Consider the following 20,824-nt stretch of genomic DNA (forward strand, 5'->3'; position numbering starts at 1 on the left):
GTATCTCACATCAGAAATGAAAAATGGGCTATAAGCCTATATTTCTTCAGGGGTGACAAAGGAGGCCAAGAAGTCTTTAGAGTTTCTGAGTAATGTTTCTAGAGCAGAGACTCTACTTTTTCTTCCTGGTGAACACTTTTTAGGGATTGTGACTCAGTGCTGAGATCTAGACTTAAGCACTTGATCCTCAGTTGCAATAGATGCCTGTCCCAGGGTTACAGAAGGAAGTAGTGCCACCCTCACTCATTTTTGCCTTTAAAGAACTTAATCAGCACTCACTTCTTGTCTTTCATATGCCAGTCAGGAAAAGTAAAACAGGAATGAGTGAAAAAAATCTTAAGAATCTTAAGTTTTTAAATCTTTGTTTAACTTAGCAGGTTTACATCTGGCTGAGGACTGGAAGTAGTAGTGGGGTATTTTTAATTCTATTCTGGTAATCATAAATGCAACCAGAAAGCACTCATGTGGATAGAAGTAACTTACTATCTGCCTCAAACCAGAAGCAACAAAACTGTTTCACAAAAAGAGAAAGAGAAAAACAGTGTTTTGTTTTTACCTGCTACTCCAGTTAGAATCCATTTGGCCAAAAACAAAGAGCATAGTCAATAGTCACTCTATCTAATCTTGTGAAATTGATGCTAATCACCTTGGGTTTTAGTCTACCTGTCCCAGGCATGAAGTGGTACGGTCAGCTTTACCTTTACCAGATGTCCAGGAAAGCCCTTGTAGTCTAGCCAAGCTCTGCACTGTTAGCGGCTTATAGCATTTCCCAGCTGGATATAATTGGCATCATTTAGCTCAGGAGGTGCTTGATTGTGAGTGTTCATTCTCCTCTCTCTTTTGTCTTTTTCCTGGACTCACCACCCTCTGACTGTTCAGAAAGTTTTTACAAACCACATCACCACCCTTCTTAGTTTCAAAGATGAATGCCCAAAGTTGAGGTAAATCTTCTATAAAAGAGAGGTTCAAAGCTGTCAAAATGAATGAGATTTATTTATCCTGCATCTAAAGTTGTTAATATTAATAATCAAATGAGATAGATATGAAAGTACTAAAACTTCATGTGATACAAGCATATGACTATGTTTTAATTTCTATTGGTGAAACATAGAGGCCCTAATTTTATAAGTTTAAATTAGGAAAGAATTGGAGTATTTACATATTAGTAATGTAAGCATGCAGGCAACTGTATTTATTTGCTTAAAATTGGGGGTGATCAAGCAATTTTTGTGAGTATTGGAGGTAGAGTTTTGTTGCTAGCAAAGACCTGGGTAACAAGTAATTTTACCTCTTAGGCATTCAGAGATTCAGGAGCTGAAAGAGGGTAACATAACTGTTTTGCTATGCAAATCAATTGAATCACCAATTCAAACATTAACACTGAAGTTATACTAAATCAATGCCTTTAAGTGATTCTTGTTAGTAGGTAGCATAAACATTTAGCAGTAATTTCACATTACGCAAATATCATTCTAATAAGGCCACATTACTTTTTAAAATAAGTACATCTGTTTTGAGTATCTCATAATAAACATTGTTAAAATCGTAGTTTGTGCTTTTAAAAATTATTGCAGGCATTTGAAAGCTGATAGCCATAGTATTCCTTGACTTGGTAAATTATATATGTAATTACTCTAGTAGCATTATGAGACTAGATGGGATCTTGGGACTTTGTTATGGCATGGAGGATTTTACCTGTTAGTTCAGGTAAATCTATTTTATTATTTAGAACAGGAGTCATTTGAATTGCCATATACTATGTACCAAAAGTATGCTAGCTCAGGAAAAATTCTCAATGACCCCCCACCCCAGGAAATAAAGGAACTGAAATTAACTATATGATTTTTGCTCTTTTGAAATACAACTAAGTTTTTGAAAAGAGAAATCGATTTGAATTCAAAACAAGTTCAAGTACACTAAATAATGTCTAACAAACATCTGCTTGAATCCAATCACACAGTAAATAGTATTTTATAGTCTGCTTTTCCCCTTTAATATAAAAGAACATTTTTTTCAAGTCAAATATTTATCTACAACATTTTGAGTTATATATAGCACTACATTGCTGAGATAAAACATTAGATATGTAGCTGGTTTATAATTTTTCATTATAATTAACATTGTGAGCACTTCGGTATGCCTGCTCTTAGGGTCTTACATGTATTTGTTAACTATAATATTTACAGCCACCTTATGAAACGGGTTCTCTTATGATTACCATTAGTTTATAAACACAGAAATTAAAAAGTTATATGTCCAGCATCTCAGTGAGAAGTAACAAAGCCTGTATTTGAATCTCACAGCTCAGTGATTCCAGATACCACCACATTCTTACATACTTTAAGAATTCTCTATTTTAAGTAACATCACCATGAGCATCTTCATAGCTCTTTTTATTCACATCCTATTTCCCATGTACAAATTTTTAGAAGTGGAATGGATTTGCATGCATAGTTTTAGGATTCTTGAAAGTCATTAATTGCCCCAGAATGCTGAACTAATTTATATCTGCACCATCAGTGTTTGAGGTGTTTTCCAAGCACTTGTCTGTCTTGCCTACCGGTGGAATTAATAGAATCTTAATTGTTTTTCCAACCTGATGGTCAAAAGATAACTTTTAAAGCCTTGTATTTCATTTATTACTTGATATGAAATTTTAATTTACATTTCAGAGAAATAGTTTCTTTTTAAAAAAGATTTTATTTACTCGTTTATAGAAAGGGGAAGGGAGGGAGAAAGAGGGAGAGAAGCATCAATGTGTGAGAGAGACATGGTTGCCTTGCCACCAACTGGGGTCCTGGTCCACAGCCCAGACATGTGCCCTGTCTGGGAATCGAACCAGTGACCTTTCAGTTCTCAGACCACCTCTCAATCCACAGAGCCACACCAGCCACAGCCAGAGAAATAGTTCCTTGATAAAAGGGTAAAGAAACACAAGTTACCACACTTTTGCCAAATTTTCTTCCTTCAGTTATTCTGCATACATGGCTAAGTGAACATTCTTTAGGATTTGTTCAGCTAAAGTGTTATTCACTTGATATCAGATATTTTACCTCTGTACCTGGCACTCAATACCATCATGTTTTATTAGCTTTGTTGATGATTATGTTGGCACTTGTATGTATTTACATGGCCCTTCACACATTTCAAACACATTTTTCTACATCATCATATCCCTATGCAACATATGAGGGAACTCAAATTCAAAAAACTTTGATGAACATGATTAAGTCTTTTAGAGAAAGGGAAAGGGAGGGAGAAAGAGAGGGAGAGAAGCATGTAACTTATATACTAACTTATATATTAAGTTTTAATATATAAGAGTTCTCCAGAGCACCAGATGTAAGTACGTAAATGTTTCCCAATTGCTTGGGTTTTATAAGCAACTCAAAAGAAGATAGACTTCCATGGGCTAAGAGGATGTGAAGACTCGTGCAGGAAACACCTTCCCTTTTCTAAATTTAGTCAACATGTGTACTACTTACCAAAAATCGACCAAGGATCTGTAGAGCAGAGTTTATGTGTGGACTGTGTCACATTTCTGAGTGTGTGTGGTGTGTGTGTTGGGTGGGGGTGGGGGGCGGGTATCACAGGAAGAAAGAAGGCTATTAAGAAAGAAGAGAAGAAATAGTCCTGGGAAGAGCTTGCTTTCCATTACATCCCACAGTGTAATGTGGCAAATGCTCTGTTGATTGAATGAGGTTGATAGGAAAATAATCAGAATAAAAATAATGCTCATGCTTGAGCTTCCTAGGATAACTTCAAATTCCAAAAGAGCTCTCCTTAAATGGTCAAAATATTCTTTCTTCCTTCCTTCAGCAAATATCTTTTATATACCTGTGACATTTTGTTTAGCATGAGATTCAGGACACCTGGATTTTTAGCGCATTCTCTGACACCAATGAACTATGTAACAAGGACACTTAGCCTCCCTGAATGCCAGTTTTCTTAACATTAAAAGAAAGATTCTTTTATGAAGCTGAAGTGAGAGGATTGAAGCAAAAGACATGATAAAAACAATTATTAATATAGGAGAATAGAGGCAAGAGATGAGGCAGGCTGAGGCTGGGCTATTGGAGCACCCAAAATCTGCCAGCCCGGCCCAGCCCCACCCAGGCAGCCCAGGGAGGACAGCATTTTGTTCATTTCTTTAAATAAAGTCAGAGGTTAGAGCATCTATGCTGGTAATGAGTTCCGTGTTCTCAAAGGAAGTTCTTTTCTTAACCCAACCACAAAACAAATGGAAAACATATAGTTGATTCTATAAACTCCCTTCTTGATCTTAAACAGTTTTTCAGGCAAGTAGTGGTGTCATCTTCTGTAATTTGGGTGTAGAAGAATCTCTATATAATTTAGCTTGAAGAGGTGACTTGAATGTTTGCAAAAAAAAAAAAATCTTTTTTTAATTCAAAGGATTTTAAAAGAAAACCATTGTTATAAATTTAATTTAAAAATATTTTCTTCCTGGAACCAGGATGAAGTCTCTGGAGAATCAATACTAGTTATTAGCTCATTTCTTTCAGCTGCACTAGAATGAGTCTGCTACTTTGCCAGTATGGTCCTGAACCACAAAATTTCATCTTTGGTTGAAACTTCTCCAGGAAAGACCATGTGCAATTCTCCTGGTTTATTATTCATCTTTTAGAACATGGCCTGGTACAGCTCATGACAATGGTTAAAACATGTCTCAGGCGTCTTGGTGGGTAAAGCTAGCTCCTCAGCAGTGCTCGGGGCTTGCATAAGGTCAGTAATAGAAGGAAGATAGAAGAGAGATCAGGGAAATTCTAACAAAGACATGGGTCCCACCCTCTGACAGGCTTGCACCAATGCTAGGATACAAGAAGAGAGACCAAGGTGTAGTGGTTGTGACTAGAGTCTGCTGGGAATTCTTGGGTTCTGGGGCATGAACTGAGCTCACACAGGGCTGGGGACAAGGTGTCAAGTACCAAAGATGGCAGAGTTGAAGTGGTGCTGAGCTGGCCCAGCAGCAAGCGGGTCAGAGGCAGAGTTGCTACCTCTAAGTGTCATTCATCTACTAGAGCACTAATCTGAGAGCAGACTTCTGGCCTCTGTGAAGTGTGACTTCATTCTGATCTGTCATGGGCACATGTGGAAACTGTGTGTTGGCCCCCAGTGTTACCGAAGCCACATTACAGACAAAACCAAGACAAGGAAAAGCCTTGCAAAGACTTTGAAGTCATATATAGTCTGAAGTCCTGGTTTTACCACACTGCACTGGGGTAACTGTGGGAAAACTATTAAACTGTTCTTGTGCCTCAGTTTTCTTATACACAAAGCAGAATGATAGTAGCACCATTCCCAAACAGTTATTGTGATGATGCAATAAGATAATGTCTAGAAAGCACTTAGTAAGGTTTTTGGTGCGTAGTATAGCCTGCATATTATCTATTAATTACTCTTCTTTGGTAAACTTACCCTTACAACCAGAGGGGAAAAAATGCCATTGGCTTTCACATAGCCTTCCTTCTCCCTTCCTCCTCTCTCGTTTCCGGTCTAAAAACTACTCATCTTCTAGGACGCACCTCAGGCATCGTCTTCCTCCAGGAAGTCTTCCCTGTCTGTTTCCCACTTCTCACCCAATCCCAGTGTGGCTCAGTTGCCACCCTTGTGTCCCCATTATCTCATCAGAGGATATCCCTCTACTTCACACATTTTATTATAATTTATTCTTTCTCAAGTTTGTCCCAAGGCTAGACTTTGAGAAACATCAGAGTAAGCACTGTTCACCTGGGGGGTCACTGACAGAGCAGGCTCTTACTAAGGGTAACTACATCACATTAGCTTGGACACAGACCCCTGGGGGCAGCCATTCCCATGCCGGCTCCTCAGCCTGGGCTCCACTCTGGTTCATGGAGGGTCTCCGACTTGGATAGACCTGTTTCTTATTTTCTTCGACTAAGCAAAACAGACAGTTGGGCCATTATCAAGTAATTCAGGCAAGAGAAGCAGCCAAGGCACATGTTTTTATCTGAGTTACCCAAATTGGCTGACTCCCCAGCCTGTAGTTACTGGGTAATTGCTCAATCTTCCACTTGGCTTTTGTGTGTGTAAATGTGGCCACAGAGTCTTTCATTTCTGTTGAGTGGCTCCTCCCATCGTCTACCTAATACAGCTTAAAACATAAAAGTTACCTCTCACCATGTCTATGGTAGCTTGTCGAGGCTGTCAGCTGACCTGTCTCTGTTAGTAGTCCAAGTGGGCTGAAATATTTGCATAAGGGGATAATTCTCTATTGTTTTCTCTGTTTTTAACCCATGTTCTGATTAATCTGTCAACTTGCTTTTGTGATGAGAGGAGAAGAGGCCACAGACAGATAGGGTCACGCATGCACCTAGTCAATTCAGTCATGGGTTTTACATGGTGCAAACATTCTATCCTTTGGCCTCAGGTTTAGGAAATTGCTTTCCCAGTGATCTGTTACTTTAGCTCATCATAGTTAGAGAATGATCACAGGGTTTTGTCTCAGATAGTAAGACCTTGTCCCAACCCCAGACTAGTCCAGCTTTACTACCTATGTGACCTTGAGCATATTACTTATAATTCACTGCATGCCATTTGTTTTACCCTTGAAATGTCTCTGGAATCCACCTACTTCCCCACATCTTTTCCACTAACATGTCGTGCAAGCCACCATCTCTCATTTGGACTATTAAAATAGCCACACAACTGTTCTCCTGGCTCCCATCCCTTCTCTCCTAAAATATATTCGCACAGCTCTATTTAAAACCTAGGACAGCACTTCTCTGCTCAAAATTCTGAAGGGGCTTCCCTTCACATTCAGAAGAAAATACAACATCCTTCACAACCTTGAAGGGCACTTACTATCAGGTGGCCACCTCTACCCCCACCCCATTTCTTTAACCTCATCTTCCGCTCTTGCCCCCACTCACTCACTCACGCATTTGCTCACTTGCTTCCAACCACACTGGCCTCCTGGTCTACAGGGAAGTGGGGGAAATAAAATAGTGCTTAGAGATTTAGAACAAGACACATTGCATCTGCCACTTCCTGTGGAACCCCAAGAAAATGGCTTAATTTCACGGAGCCTGTTTTTCTATAAGTGAGCACACCACCACCTGCGTTGCAGGGTTATCGTGAGGATTAAATGAGATAGGAAACATAAAGCAGTTAGCCTAGGATCTGGGTTACTGTTGGCCTTAAATCAAGAAGTGGTGGCTGCTGGGACAAGGGGTGAGGCAAGGAGCTGGCGGAAGGGAGCAGGTGGTCTGAGGTGGGAAAGTAACACAGGAGTGTTCCCTAAAACCCTGAAACAGAGTAACACCCTCCCTCACAAGCACGTCTTCAATTTCAAGCCTAATTCCTGCTGAAGTGCAGCCCAAGCCCTTTCTTTTGATGTTCTTAGCAGAAATATTTATAGTCCTAACTATCACTTGGCCATCTAAATGTACCGTAAACCCCCCCTGCACAGCCACCCTCCCCACCACAGCTCGATTGCTCTGGTCTAACAGAGGCCAGTCCCTGAAAGAATTTCTTCTCTGAAGCCCAGTTGCTCTTGATTGCTTCTCATGCCCCCACTCCAAGTTCTCCATATCGCTGCTCAGCAGTGGGTTCCGTTTCATAAAGGCTCCATGAACACCAAGAGCAAGGTGTCATTCTTTGCCAGTGAAATCAGCTCATTTATTTTTCAGGCTTCATGGTATTTCCTTGGTTTCACTGCTGAATGAACACTGGGAGCTTGATGGCTCTGCCAACTCCATCCTTTGTTCTTTTAGTGACACCCCAGGGCTACCTTTTCCTTTGCCAGTGTTTGCTGTTCAGACTCTCATCTTGGGACTAACATGTATCTACACTGGCCTGGGTCTGACACCTGCTAAATATTTTTCTTTATTCAACTGTAAGTTCAAGACTTCAGTGTTCCTGGGGCAAGAGTTCCTTCTGGACTACTGAGTCTCAGAATAAGTAGATTTTAGACCATAATCTTCTAGAGTAGTTGGAATTTTATTAAGCTAAATGAGCAAATGATGTAAAATAATGTTTAATAGCTCAGAGAATTGGGTAAGTGCTACCCACTGGGCCTAAATAATAGCACTCAATTAGTCAGCCAGCAAGTCAAGGAAAAATAAAAAGATAGCTTCCCTGTGAACTCTCTTGACTGGCTTTTTAAACTTCCCTAAACTGACCAGATTGTTTAATCTCTCAGAGGCTCTCTGGACCTCAGGACTCAGAAACTGCAGAGAGCACTTTAAAATCATTGAAACATCTATTTCTTTACAAAGCAATGACTCAAAAAAGTAATGTTTTAATGAGCGCTCTAATTCAGTGGTTCTGTAATTTTATGATATTCAAGAGTCATCCGGAGACTAGGGAGATGTTAGAAATTCTGATTCCTAGAGATCCTCATTTGCCACGTATGGGATGGGGACCAGAAATCTGTCTCTTATAAGCACCCTGAGGGATTCTGCAGCAAATGATTAGAAATTGTACTTTCGAGAAACTCTGGGACAGTGGGAGGAAATTTAAACAGCAGTTTTATGATGAATGATTCCATATCTGCAGGTGCTAATTCACATAATGTTTGCCTTCATTAAGCTACTGTTCATTTATCAAGGGTCTTCTGTGAGCAAGGGGCTTAAAATACATTATGTTTAACCCCTCACAGTAATAACACAGGGTAAGTTATTCTCATTCCCACTTTACAGATGATACAACTGAGGTTCAGGGTGGCAAAATAAAGTTTTCTAATAGCCTGGAATTTGGACCCAAGTCTTAGATTTTTTTTCCCCCTAAACTAGTCTTGAGGGTTCACAATGTTAAAACAAGCATTTGGGTCTATTTTGTTGACACCAAAAATTCCTTTTTGCTGATGTTTATTTTTCATTCCATGACAACTTTTCGCTGAGATGCTGTTGGGCACTGCACAGTTGCTGAAGTGTGAGTCAGTCCTCTGGGCGTCTGCCGCTGGTGCCCTACACCCACATCTTTTCAGATATGCAGACATTTTGGCTAGTCACAGAGACACTGGCAGGAGCCTAGTTTTCTAACTTTTAGGTAGGAAATCTGAGTCACCAAGAGAAAGGAACAATTTTATTTTTTGGATGGGGAAATATATTTTCTCCACCTGGTATTCTAACCCGCATGAATGTAACCACTTTCCAAAAATGATAAGGACCCAATATACTTGGTGATGCCTGAGGTCATTATCATATGAGAATCTCTTTCCCAAAGCAGCTGATTGCTGGCGATAAAGGGAATCAGTGTTAACAGACATGTCCTCTGCGTCTCAAAAAAATTTTGCCCACTGCAGCCATGACATTAATGCTTTGATTTTCTTTTTAAACTTGTGCTGCACTTTTAATATGGTGAAGCTTGGTGTGAGCAAGAAGACAGCTTTAGGGGAGGAGTGCTGTCTCATCTCAGATTTCTGTTGATGTCTTATATAATGTCTCTTCCCTTCTTCTTCCCTGTGAAGAATGTTAAGTAGGGTTACTAAGGCCATCTTAGCAACTGAGTGGCTAAGAAAGAAGGAGTGTGGTGAGTATAAGGCTTTACTGATGGGCCAGTAGAGAGGCTTCAGCTCCTACATTGAATATTGAGCCAACATCTTGGCAGAATGATTAGTTTGTGTAGAACAAGAGATCCTGGATTAGAAACCTTAGGGGCACTTTGGTAGAATAATAGCAGAGATTTATATGGCAGCTGTTTGTCTCATCCTTGGACTTTCCAAAGCTTCCCCCATCTTTCATCTCTTGACGCACAAGAATCCCTCTCTTGTAACAACACTTTAATTCCATTTTGATAACCTTATCCATCAAAGAGAGTTTTACAGTCTAATTTTACGGCTTTATAGCTCACACATACTGCATATTGCAACTATTTGAACTGCTTCATGGAGACATGTGTGGCCACTACATTAGCCCTGAGATTTTCAGACAGTCACACTTGAATTTAATTCATAAATTATTTTACCCTTGTAAGTTTGGGCCTAAGAACCACTGCTCAAACTGGAGATTTCAAAAGAGAATGGGGATAATTTGGTTGTAGCCACCATTGAACTTGTTCATACAGATCCCTTTAAAGCTTCCTCTGACAAAACATAACTTCTAGCCATGGTGAAACGAGGAGAGACTGGTTGGATAGAGAAGCTTATCTCTCTGCCAGGGTAAGATTTTTCCCCAGCCTCATGTACTTATTTTCCATAACTCAGGGTATGAAATGCATCATTTCCCTTTTCAGGGCACTTTGAGGCCCAGCAAGAATTTGGTTAGAACATATTTTCCCAAGCATTTGCCTGAATTCTCCTGCCTTAAATATTTAAAATCTCTCTTCTTTTAGCCATGCTCAGTGCCTTGCAGGATGCTGGAACAGTCTTTAGAGATCATCTCATCCAATACCCTCATTTTACTCTCTGAATCTAAGTTTCCCTCCCTTCTAACTTCTCCTTAGAAATGAAAACAAAAAGAATCCAGTCTGTGCCCCTCACCTGAATCTCTAAGGAGTACTCTGGGTTCTGCCAAATGATTCAGTTGCCAGCACTGAGCTGCTCCCAAGTCTTCATGACGCTACCTGCTTGTACCTTAAAGTAACTCTCAGCTGGAAACCTGAACCTCAGATGCTGAATTCTGGCATTCTATTTCTTTCCAGCTCAGTCTTTTTCTTTTGACAAAAGAGCTCCATCATTAAGACTTGACTGTGAGCATGCTCAGCTTTATTTTTTCAGGGGCGGGGGGTGGATAACCAAGGCAATGGTACTACCTGACATTTAGTGAACACTTATTATGTGCTAGGCATGATGCTGAGTGGTTACATGTGCTAAATTTCTTTAATCCTCCCTACACCCCATGAGTTAGTTATTACTATTCCTATTTCACATTTGAGGAGACTGAATGCAGGTCACAAAGCTTGTAAGTGGCAGAGCCTGGATTTAAATCCAGACACTTTAGCTCCCGAATATACAGGGGTGGGCAAAAGTAGGTTAAATTACTATCCATCATTACCTACAAGATAAATCATAAGAATATGAAATAATAAGAAGACATATAATACAAATAAGTAATATTGTACAATAGTTAATAAATAAATATTACCAGAATAAAATTGTTTCATAGTCACAGTAGTAAACCTACTTTTTATCAATCCCTATATATTCTTTTTACTTTTAATCCTCACCAGAGAACATTTTCTCATTGCTTTTAGAGAGAGAGAAAGGAGAAAAAGAGACATTGATGTGTGAGAAAAACATCAGCTTGGTTGCCTTCTAGTATGCGCCCCAACTGGGTATTGAACCTTCAAACTGGGTATGTGCCCTGACGAGGTATTGAACCTGTGACCTTTTGGTCCATGGGACAATGCTCCAACCAACTGACTCATACCAGCCAGGGCTACCCCTGTATATTCTTAATTGTTATGCTATTCTGTCTCCAAAAAATGAAGGTGTAAATAAGACATCATCTCACATTACAAACTCAGGTAATAAAAACGGACCTTTATAATATATTCCACTGAAATAACTCTGAGACCTTATCCTAAGTACAAGTCTGTCTGTCTTGCTTCCTATCATGCCAGCTTCTAGAATCTCAATTATACTTCCTCAGTCCAGGAAGTCCTTTATTAGTATGGCCCTAAAGAAAGAACACTTGCTGTCTCTTGAAGGTTACCATTCTTTTGGTCACTGTGCCACATGGTTCACTGAAACACTGGCGGATGAGTGAATTGGTCATGAACCCCCACTTAGCAGCCTGGCAGTCCTGGAGCCTGATACAGTCCCTGCCTTCTGAAGAAGGGTGGTTATATCAGGCCCCTCTCCTTTCCTGGGGCAGCTGGGGGTTCTCCACTTTTAGAGGAGAAGACAATGCCTCTCATCTGATCCCCTATTCTGGTTGTACTCAGCTATTGAATCTGCCTACCTCCATAATCCCAAGTTCTCAATCATTTATATGCATGCTTGGTTCTATAGCTTCTCTGTTTTACATAAGCACACACACACATACACACCACAGCCATTTTCCCCAAGAGACTTCTGCAAGGGCCTGGAGTTTAGAACCAGCCCCTTCCCCTAACTCTGCACTCTAGCCCTGAAATCTTAGCCTCAAAATCCATCCTATTTCCTGTTTCAGAATAAATGACATTTCCTCAAAAGAAATCCCCACAATCCCTCCCTAACAACTCCTCGTTCAAGGTAAGACATGATAAAGTGTGACAATGGTAGCAGATGGAACGTGTCTTTATCACTCTTAATTTTTTTCTTTTTTTTTTTTTAGCGTGATAATTTTTTTTTTTCAGATTTAATGTGTTTTATTGATTAAATTATTACATTTGTGCCAATTTCCCTTCCCTCTGCTCCCCTCCACCCGGTGGCCCCCCTCCCTCCAGTTGTCCCCCCCTTTTAGATTATGTCCATTAGTTGTGCATACAGTTCCTCCCAACCTCTCTCCATCTATTCCATTCCCTCCTACCTTGATCCCCAATTCCTATATCATCTCCCTCCCTTTCCCCATTCCCCCTCCCTGTTGACCTCCGCCCAATAAGCTTCCCGTACCCACAGTTCCTCTTCCACTCTCGTTGCCTATTTAGTTTGCCTTTGTTTCATCTCCCTAGCTTCTGTTTTTTTTTTAAACCAGTCCCTTTAACATCTCATATAACAGTGGTTTGGATCTAATGAACTCTTTCAGTTTTATTTTGTCCTGGAAACATTTTCTCTGTCCTTCTATTCTGAATGACAATTTCGCTGGATAGAGTATTCGTGGTTGTAGGTTTTGGATTTTCATTACTTTGAATATTACTTGCCAGTCTCTTCTTGCCTGTAGGGTTTCCCTTGAGAAGTCAGCTGATAGTCTAATTGGGACCCCTTTGTACATAATTCTTTTCTTCTCTCTTGCTGCTTTTAAGATTCTCTCTTTATCTTTAATTTTTGACATTTTGATTATAATGTGTCTTGGAGTGGTTCTCCCTGGGTCCAGTCTCTTGGGAACTCTCCTTGCTTCCTGGACCTGCAGGTCTATTCCCTTCCCCAAGTCTGGGAAGTTCTCCTTTATTATATTTTCACTCAATTTTTCAAGTTCTAGTTCATCTTCCTCATTCTCTGGCAAACCAATGATTCTTATGTTGGGCCTTTTATAGCTGTCCCAGAGGTTTCTGATCCTCTCATTGTTGCTTCCCATTTCCTCTCGCTGCATTGGTTGACTGCTTGTTCCTTCTCCATATTCCAGTTTGTTGAAATGAACTCTGGATTTTATTTCCTTTCCTTCTGTCTCATATGTGGTTTTGTTCCTTTCGTTATGAAAGTTTTTTGCTTCTTTCATATCTTTTTCCTGCTCTTTTGTGAATTCTGTAAGCCACCTGATAACAATGGCCCAGAACTGAGCCTCTGACAGGTTTCTTATCTGTTCATCTGTCAGGTTCTCTATCTGCTGCCTGGTGAGTTGTGTCACCGGGATTTCTGTAGTTGTCTGCCTCATTTTGACAGATGCGTTTTGTTTTCTTGGGCCGGCTGTCGGGGGCAGTGCCTGTGTACGCGTCACAAATTAGCGACCGGCGCCTGCCTGTCCGCGACCTATTTCGCAGCCCTGTGGTGCTTTTTTGGGGGGCGGGGGTCCAAGATGGATTCACACAGTTATTCAGCTAGGAGACCGGGATCCGTCCTCCCGCCCCCCCTGGGCCTCACTGTTCAAGGCGATGCGGTGGCCGCTCTCCCCAGCGCCGGGGTCGTGCACCGCCAGGGGCTTGCGTAGCCGGGACTCCTCGCCGGGGTCGCGCACCGCCAGGGGCTTGCGCAGCCGCGATTCCTCGCCGCCCGCCGCTCCGGGTGCCACCGCAAACAGCACTGCCCTCTTTAACTCTTACCTGCCCAAATGGTACCGCTGGTTTATAACTTCATATGTTGGACTTCCGTGTAGTTTTATTTTCTGGAATTTCTAGTTATCCTTTGTTTTGAAGTAGTTGTATTCCTCTCTAGTTGTAGAGGGAGACCTAGCGTGTCCGTCTAAGCCTCCATCTTGGCCGGAAGTCACTCTTAATTTTCATGGGAGGGAACTTCCTTTAAATACTACCGCAGAGTGCTCCACCATTTACTCTTTCCTACAGAGACAAAGATAGTAGTTGAGTTAAGGCAGGAGCAGTGCTGGAAATGGTTCGCTCCTTACTCCTCTTTCAATTGAGAGCCAGCTGCCCTTAGGGACCAGACGTTCTGCTCTGCTGTTATTAGAGCACTTGGCTTATGTTTGTAGGCTTCCTATTAATAGACCTCAGAATTAGAGACATTGAGCCCTCAGTTACAGGCAACGCTGAAAAGCTTTGGCCCCTCCCCAATGTGGAGCTGCTCCTGCTCACCTACTATATGGAGGCAGCAACAGCTACAGTTGTCGTTCATCAAACGTGTCCCGAAGACCTGTGCATGGTCTCGTCCAAGCCTCAAAATATCCCTGTGAAGAAAATTGGAGTTTAGATTAGTCAAGTGATTTATCAAGGTCACACAGCTAGTGTCTTAGCTCAGGTTTTTTAAAAAAACAGCACTTAGCCATAATTTATGTACCATTACTTAACTAGGATGTGTGTGTATGTGGGTGTGTGCAATTCCAGGGAATCAGAAATGGAGGAAAAGGAGACGTGAGGCAAGGAAGGAAGGAAAGCAAATTCAAAGTGGTGCTTTGCTGTGAGCTTTCCTCCGCAGCTGTGGGCTTGGTGACAAGGAATTCTCTGAAAAGTATGGACAGGCACATGGAATGTTGCATATGAGAACAACCTGTCACAGAGAAAGGGAACACACAGTTCCTCTGCTGGCTTCTTCCTATCTCCTGTCTTTCTTTCTGTAAGAGTCTGTCCCACATGGTGGTAATTTTCCTGTGCTTTCAGCTTGGGGAAACTGTCTCCTCTTGGCAAACATTTTGGGAGGGCAGAGCCTCCTTGGGTGCTATCAGTTGGTGTTAGGTGCTGAAGTCATTGTGACTTCTGCCACAACGGGCTCAATGAGGAGAGAGACCACTGGCGGAGTCACAGTGGAAGACCTGGACTTTTTGTCACTGACTTGCCATGAAGCCTGCAAGGCTGAGCACAACAGATGAGCAGGGTATAGGCAGCAAGTGGCAGGGCAGAGTCAAACCCACGACAGTGCTTTTCTAGATAGAGCCCAATCTTGTGGCCACTTATGTTATAGTTCATTTTCAAGGAATGACCAACCTCAGCCAAGAAAAATCAGTTCAGCACTGTGCTGGTTACCAGGACAAGTAGCAAGATGGGATCTTTATCAGCTAAGATTCTCCAGAGAAACAACCAAAAAGATAGATTTGGATAGAGAGAGAACTTTATTTTAAGGAATTGGCACATGGAACTATAAGGAATGGCAAGTATGAAATCTGTAGGGGAGGCCAGCAGCCCGGAAATTCAAGTAAGAGTTGATGTTGTAGTCTTGAGTCTGAAATCTCAAGGCAGGTCCAGCAGGCGAGAGACAGGCATGGTTTCTATGTTGCCGTTTTGAGACCAGATTCCATCTTCTCAGTTTTTGCTCTTAAGGCCTTCAAGTGATTGGATGAGGCCGCAAGATTGAAACCAAACAACTGGGCACCAGAGCCTAGTCAAGTTGACACATAAATTAACCATCACAGGTTCCAACCTCCAACTGGAAATTATACGATATTGGGAGTTACTCCTTGGGGCCACTAAGAGAGCTTAGAAGTTAGTAGACTGAGGTCACTGCAATTTCCAAACAGAATCTATAGCAGTTGTTGCTTCTTTTACCTTCATAAAGCATCCTTCCAGTGCCTCGTGGCTGGTCAACATTCAAGCTAGGGAAGACATTTCTGGCTCTCCAGTAATGAGCTTTGCTCAGGTCTCTGTGCAGGTGGGTTTTGTACATATATTCATGATAAACGACCCCAAGGAAACTCTCTGAGAGGTTTTACTCACTCCCATAAGGAGGAGGAGAAGGAAATATTTTCTCCTACAGTGTTCCCTTGGCACAGATGTCATTAGAGCAAAGACCTTCAAACTGATGACACAATAGAGCATGGTTCCTTGGAATGTCACTTATTAACTTCCAAGGCAGCTTTGAAAAGCCATGTAGCTATCATTCCCTGAGTATCAGCAATGACTGTGACATGATGGTATGCACTCAACATACAGGATTCAGAACCATACCACCAGATAGGTATTTATCAGATAATAAAAACTGAAATATACAGAATTTTATTAACTCACCCAAGTTCCCCGAGGAAGCAAATGGCTGGCCTAAAAAGAGCTGTTTTTCACTGTAACTGAAATTGGAAACTGCCGAGTTGCTGTGATAGCAGTTCTGAACACTTAGGATCAGCCTTTGATTTGGCAGCATGACCCTATTTCAGTGAAATCTTGTATAACTCCAGTTGATGCCAGATGGAGGAGCCAACCACCATGTGAGATATCCCTCCTGTTTCCACCAACAGCCCCTGAGGCACTGTCATAAAATTGCAAAGCAAAGTCAAAGTTTGGAAACTGCCAGCTGACCTCAGCCCCCAACTCGCATGCTCAATAGAGTACTGCCTAGCTAAAAAAGTCCTCTCATGGGTAATAAGGTGTTAACGTGGAACTCTTCTTATTTCAGTTTCTGTTCACAAGAAATGCCAAGTTCCAAAGTAAATTGTGAGGCAGACTGCTATGGCTTGTCGACAGCATTTTGAGTATTAAAGTGCCAAGTTGTTAGAGATTGGAAATGATCTCGTGTGGAAAAGATTGGAAAGTCTCTTCCCTACCATCCTCTCAATTCAAGAGAAAGCAACTTCAGCGGGTTCACTTGGAGAGCTCAAGGCCTGCTTCCTCTCATTGGCAGGCACAGGGAACCAAGGGCGGGTGACGTGAGAAAGGCTTGGCCAGTGAAGCAGAGGGTGAATGCTGCATTGGGAAGGACCTGTACTTCCAGAGTGTTTGTGTGTAAAAGCATGCCATAAAGATCTTGTTTAATGGCCACCCAAAGGGTACTGAAGCCTCAGCAGAAGAGAAGCTGGAGGAAGATTGATAGGGGCAGAGGGGAAGGGAGCAACTGTCAGACTCGATTGCATTCACTCAAATGGAGGGAACTACTGACATAAAACCATCGCTGCGAAGGAGCCCAGTATAGCCATTCCTGCCCCCTTATCCCTCCTCCATTCCTGTGCTTCTCCTGGAAGAATGAGAAATGGGAGCAATGGAGCTGGGGGAGGAGAGGCAGCAAGACGCAGGGAAATAGAGAAAGGCCACGCCCTTTTCACATCCCCGGCATGATTTGAAGCTATGTTTTTTACTTTAAGTAGCTGTAGAGCTTTCTTTTACATAAAAGGAAATAGAAAAGTCATGGGCTTGTCCAAATTTTCAACCAGGTGTAGGGAAAGACTACTTCCAAAGACCAGATTTAGAGAGACAGTGTGAGATGAAATCAACTTTTATTTATGTCTGTACTTACACACTCTGTTTATGTAACACACTGGTTTTGTTCTGTGATGAAATATATATTCTGGGACTTCTTCTCTATGTATTCTAACCCAATCTTCAACAACTTACAGATCAAGACTTTCTATATGACAGTTCTTGAAACATCTGACAAAAGCTTGTTCTGTCTCCCCTGAGCTCCTGGCCATGCTCCTTGCTATGGACCTTCGCTTCACAATTCCTGCTCCCCTGGGCTCGCTCTCTCCTCTGTCACTGTTGCCCTTGGTCTTGCTGCTCATTGATATGGAGCCCAAGCCTGTGTCCCACACTCCTGTGGAGGCTCTATTCTCTTTGGTGACTTCAAGAATTCTTAATGTTTTTCAGTGGTAAAATGACCATACTCTGCACATGTGAGGACTTCTGACCTTTGCTGTTTCTTCCCTGAATCATCAAGCTCGGGTTCCTGAGGTCTGCTCAAAACATCTGATAAGATCTGGGTACCAGTGACTGTGGCCACAACTTGCAACTTTCTGTCCCACTATCAGACAGTTTTACCAATCCCCCTCTCAGTATGGCTTGCTTTTAACCGTCTCCTGAACCATTTTTTCTTCCTTCAAAGAGGATTTTATATTACTCTCTACTTATTTTGCATTGACTTTGGCATGTATCAGTGGTAACCATTCTTGACATTTTGGCCCGTTCTTTAGAAAAACCCTTGTACAACATTTCAACAGGAACTACCCCCTAGAAATGGTATCAGATAGCGTTTGCTGTTGTGAACAGCACCATTGCTGTTTCCCAAGATAACTTTATGGGAAACAGCTGGCCCCTGCCTGCACCATCTGACAGATAAACAGCATTATCAAAACATAAGTAGGCTACTTTTTCTTGGGATAAAGAAAAACAAAACACCAGTGAGTAAACAGAAAATTATGATGCTTTCTTTTCTATTGTTTCCTTGTATTTAATCAAACCATTTTCTAAAGAGAAAGTTTACCACCAAAATTTGAATGATCTGAATGCAAGTTACTGGATAAGCCAAGCGAGCCATTAATTTATATTAAAAATTCATTATAAATATAATCCAGGCCTTCAAGTGTAGAGACGGGATCTAGCGGCCTGTTCTAGTAATTTTGGTGCCAGTGGCACATGCCCCGGTGTGCACAAAATAATTTATGGATTGGGTATCAAAAGTCAGGTTTTCAGTGTCAAGGCCATCATCCCTCAACCTTCCAGAGATGATGCAATTTCACTGGAATTTGTAGAGTAACTGGTATTAGGTTGATATAGTAGTTTTATTTTTTCAAATGCATTCATGTAAGTTTAATTTAGTGACAAATTCCACAATGTAACAAAAATACAAGTTAAAGTCTTTTTGATGATTAAAGCTTGTTCTTTCCTCCCTCCATTACTTAAGCAGTGCCCTGAGAGGCCTACCTTCTCCACTGACTGATCTGTTCAAAGGCCCCCATTTATCTACTGTTGCTGAAAATGTCAATGCTGAGACTCTTTCTATATGAGGCACTCTCAAGATGAAAGTTTCTTAAAGCCCTGAATAACAAATGATAATTTCCTCTCAGTGTATCTGCAGTAGGAATTCCTAACTTGGGCATTCCCCCCAGCTGTGGACACTGTGGATAATGTCAAGAGGTATCTCAAAATTCTCCTACAAAAACTTGAAGAACTAAAATAAAAAATTAAATATCATTTGGATCTCCCCTCTCCCTTACCCTTCTCCCAAATAAATTGCAGTCGAACAAGCAATAATGAATAGAAAAATCTAGAATCAAACTCATCATCCTCTACAAAGTAGCTCTTTTTCCTTGATCTTTTAAATTCATGTTAATTGTACCAGTATGTCTGGTACAATTGCTTCTTTGCTTGAATTGGATAACTGTCTAATATTTGCAACATTATTGTATTTAAAAATTTATTAGCTTTTACATTTATTATTTAGGCCCACAACATGCTTTTTGGAGCTCTGAATACTGAGAAGAGAGAGATTTGTTAACATTTAAGGACATGGAGTTGCTTAGTGGCAGATCTAGAGTCAGAATCATTATCTCCTAACTTGAATTCATTTGTTGTCTTTCCAAAATTCCATTAATATAATATATGTATAAATACCTAAATATTTATATATAGTAACATAGTAAATCAAATAAGAACTCAAGAATTAAAAACACATGTATTTTCTAATTATGTCGATGCTGTATTTGAGAGCCCTTTGCTGGAACTAAAATGTCATCAGAGTGATGTCTAATGTTAGTAGTGTCATAAATATAGTGAAAAACATATTAACTGACATGGTTTAAAACGTGTTTTATGGATCAGCAAAGAACACCTTCTCTAAAATTGATGTTATATATATTATTGTTCTTCCTCACCAGACTGTAAGCTCTACGAGGGCAAAAACCCAAGCAATGTATTCATCATTGTACTCCCAGCACCTTTCGATCCCTAACTAACACTATCAGCCGAATGAGTGTGAATACCAACAGTTGAATCAACTGCTCAGGGATATTTATGATTCATTTCTCATTTATAAAGAAGTGGGTTCTTGACTATAACTCTGTCAAAACATGGGGGAATAAGGCATGGCCTCTTCCTCAAGGAGTTCACAGCCCAATGAGAAGGATGGACTTATAAATAGATGTTTGTCAGTGACCTGGGAGATGTTTGAGGTGAACACAAATGAGAGAATGTCTAACTTCACCTTGGGGAATCAGAAAATCTTTTCAGGGAAGAATTGCTTTTAGATGGATCTTGAAATTTGAGAGGTCAGAAAGAGAAAGAGGGAGTATACAAAGACTCCTCAATAAAGAAATCTGAGAAAAAGAGTGTTTTCTCTGAGGAACTTAAAAAGTTATTATTATCTAAATGGACTCTTTGGACTCTTATTTTATTTTGACATTTAGAATCATACAACTTATTCTCCAGTAATCAATTTTTTTTCTCCCTGTATTTTTTGGCTTCAAATACAAAGCTGCAGACTGATTGTTTCCTTTAGCCACATTCTCACGTGATGATTACTTTTTCCTAAATCTGAAAATTGTGATTTGAAGTGATAGTCAGCCTTGACTGCATTTGTGTTCTTCTGCTTATTTTGTTTTCACAACTTTGTTTTCCACATTGTAAGATGTAAATATCATTTATCAACCAGTATCACTTATTTATCTTGTCCTAAATAAATAATTGCTCAAATGAAGAAATAAAGTCAAGAGTCTTTAAAACAAACAATCAAAACATAATTTATACTAGTCTAAAGGGAAAAAAGAAATTTATAAATACACTTGGTAGAATCAATTGTATTAGACCATGAAAATGTTGATCTTGTTCATTTGTATCTGTATATTCAAGAACTAGAAGTTCCTCTTAGAGATAAACAAAACATTGCTATGTTTAAAATGTCTTAATGAATAACATAATCCTCTTTGGAGAAAAAAAAGCCACCAAGTCTTGTGCTAATAAT

General features: G+C 40.7%; 1 long non-coding RNA gene across 1 annotated transcript; it reads right to left on the bottom strand.

Annotated features, from left to right (window-relative positions):
- Window positions 1-2,716: 2,716 nt before the first annotated feature.
- On the bottom strand, window positions 2,717-14,635 carry LOC150015111 (uncharacterized). Its single transcript, XR_016509962.1, has 3 exons — window positions 14,521-14,635; window positions 14,308-14,399; window positions 2,717-2,911 (listed from the first exon to the last, which is right to left on the bottom strand). It is a non-coding gene; the product is annotated as an uncharacterized LOC150015111 (long non-coding RNA).
- Between the last annotated feature and the right edge of the window lie 6,189 nt (window positions 14,636-20,824).

The sequence above is a fragment of the Furipterus horrens genome, unplaced genomic scaffold (genome assembly GCF_987537825.1).
Source record: "Furipterus horrens unplaced genomic scaffold, mFurHor1.1.pri manual_scaffold_3, whole genome shotgun sequence".
In the NCBI taxonomy this organism is placed as follows: Eukaryota; Metazoa; Chordata; class Mammalia; order Chiroptera; family Furipteridae; genus Furipterus; species Furipterus horrens.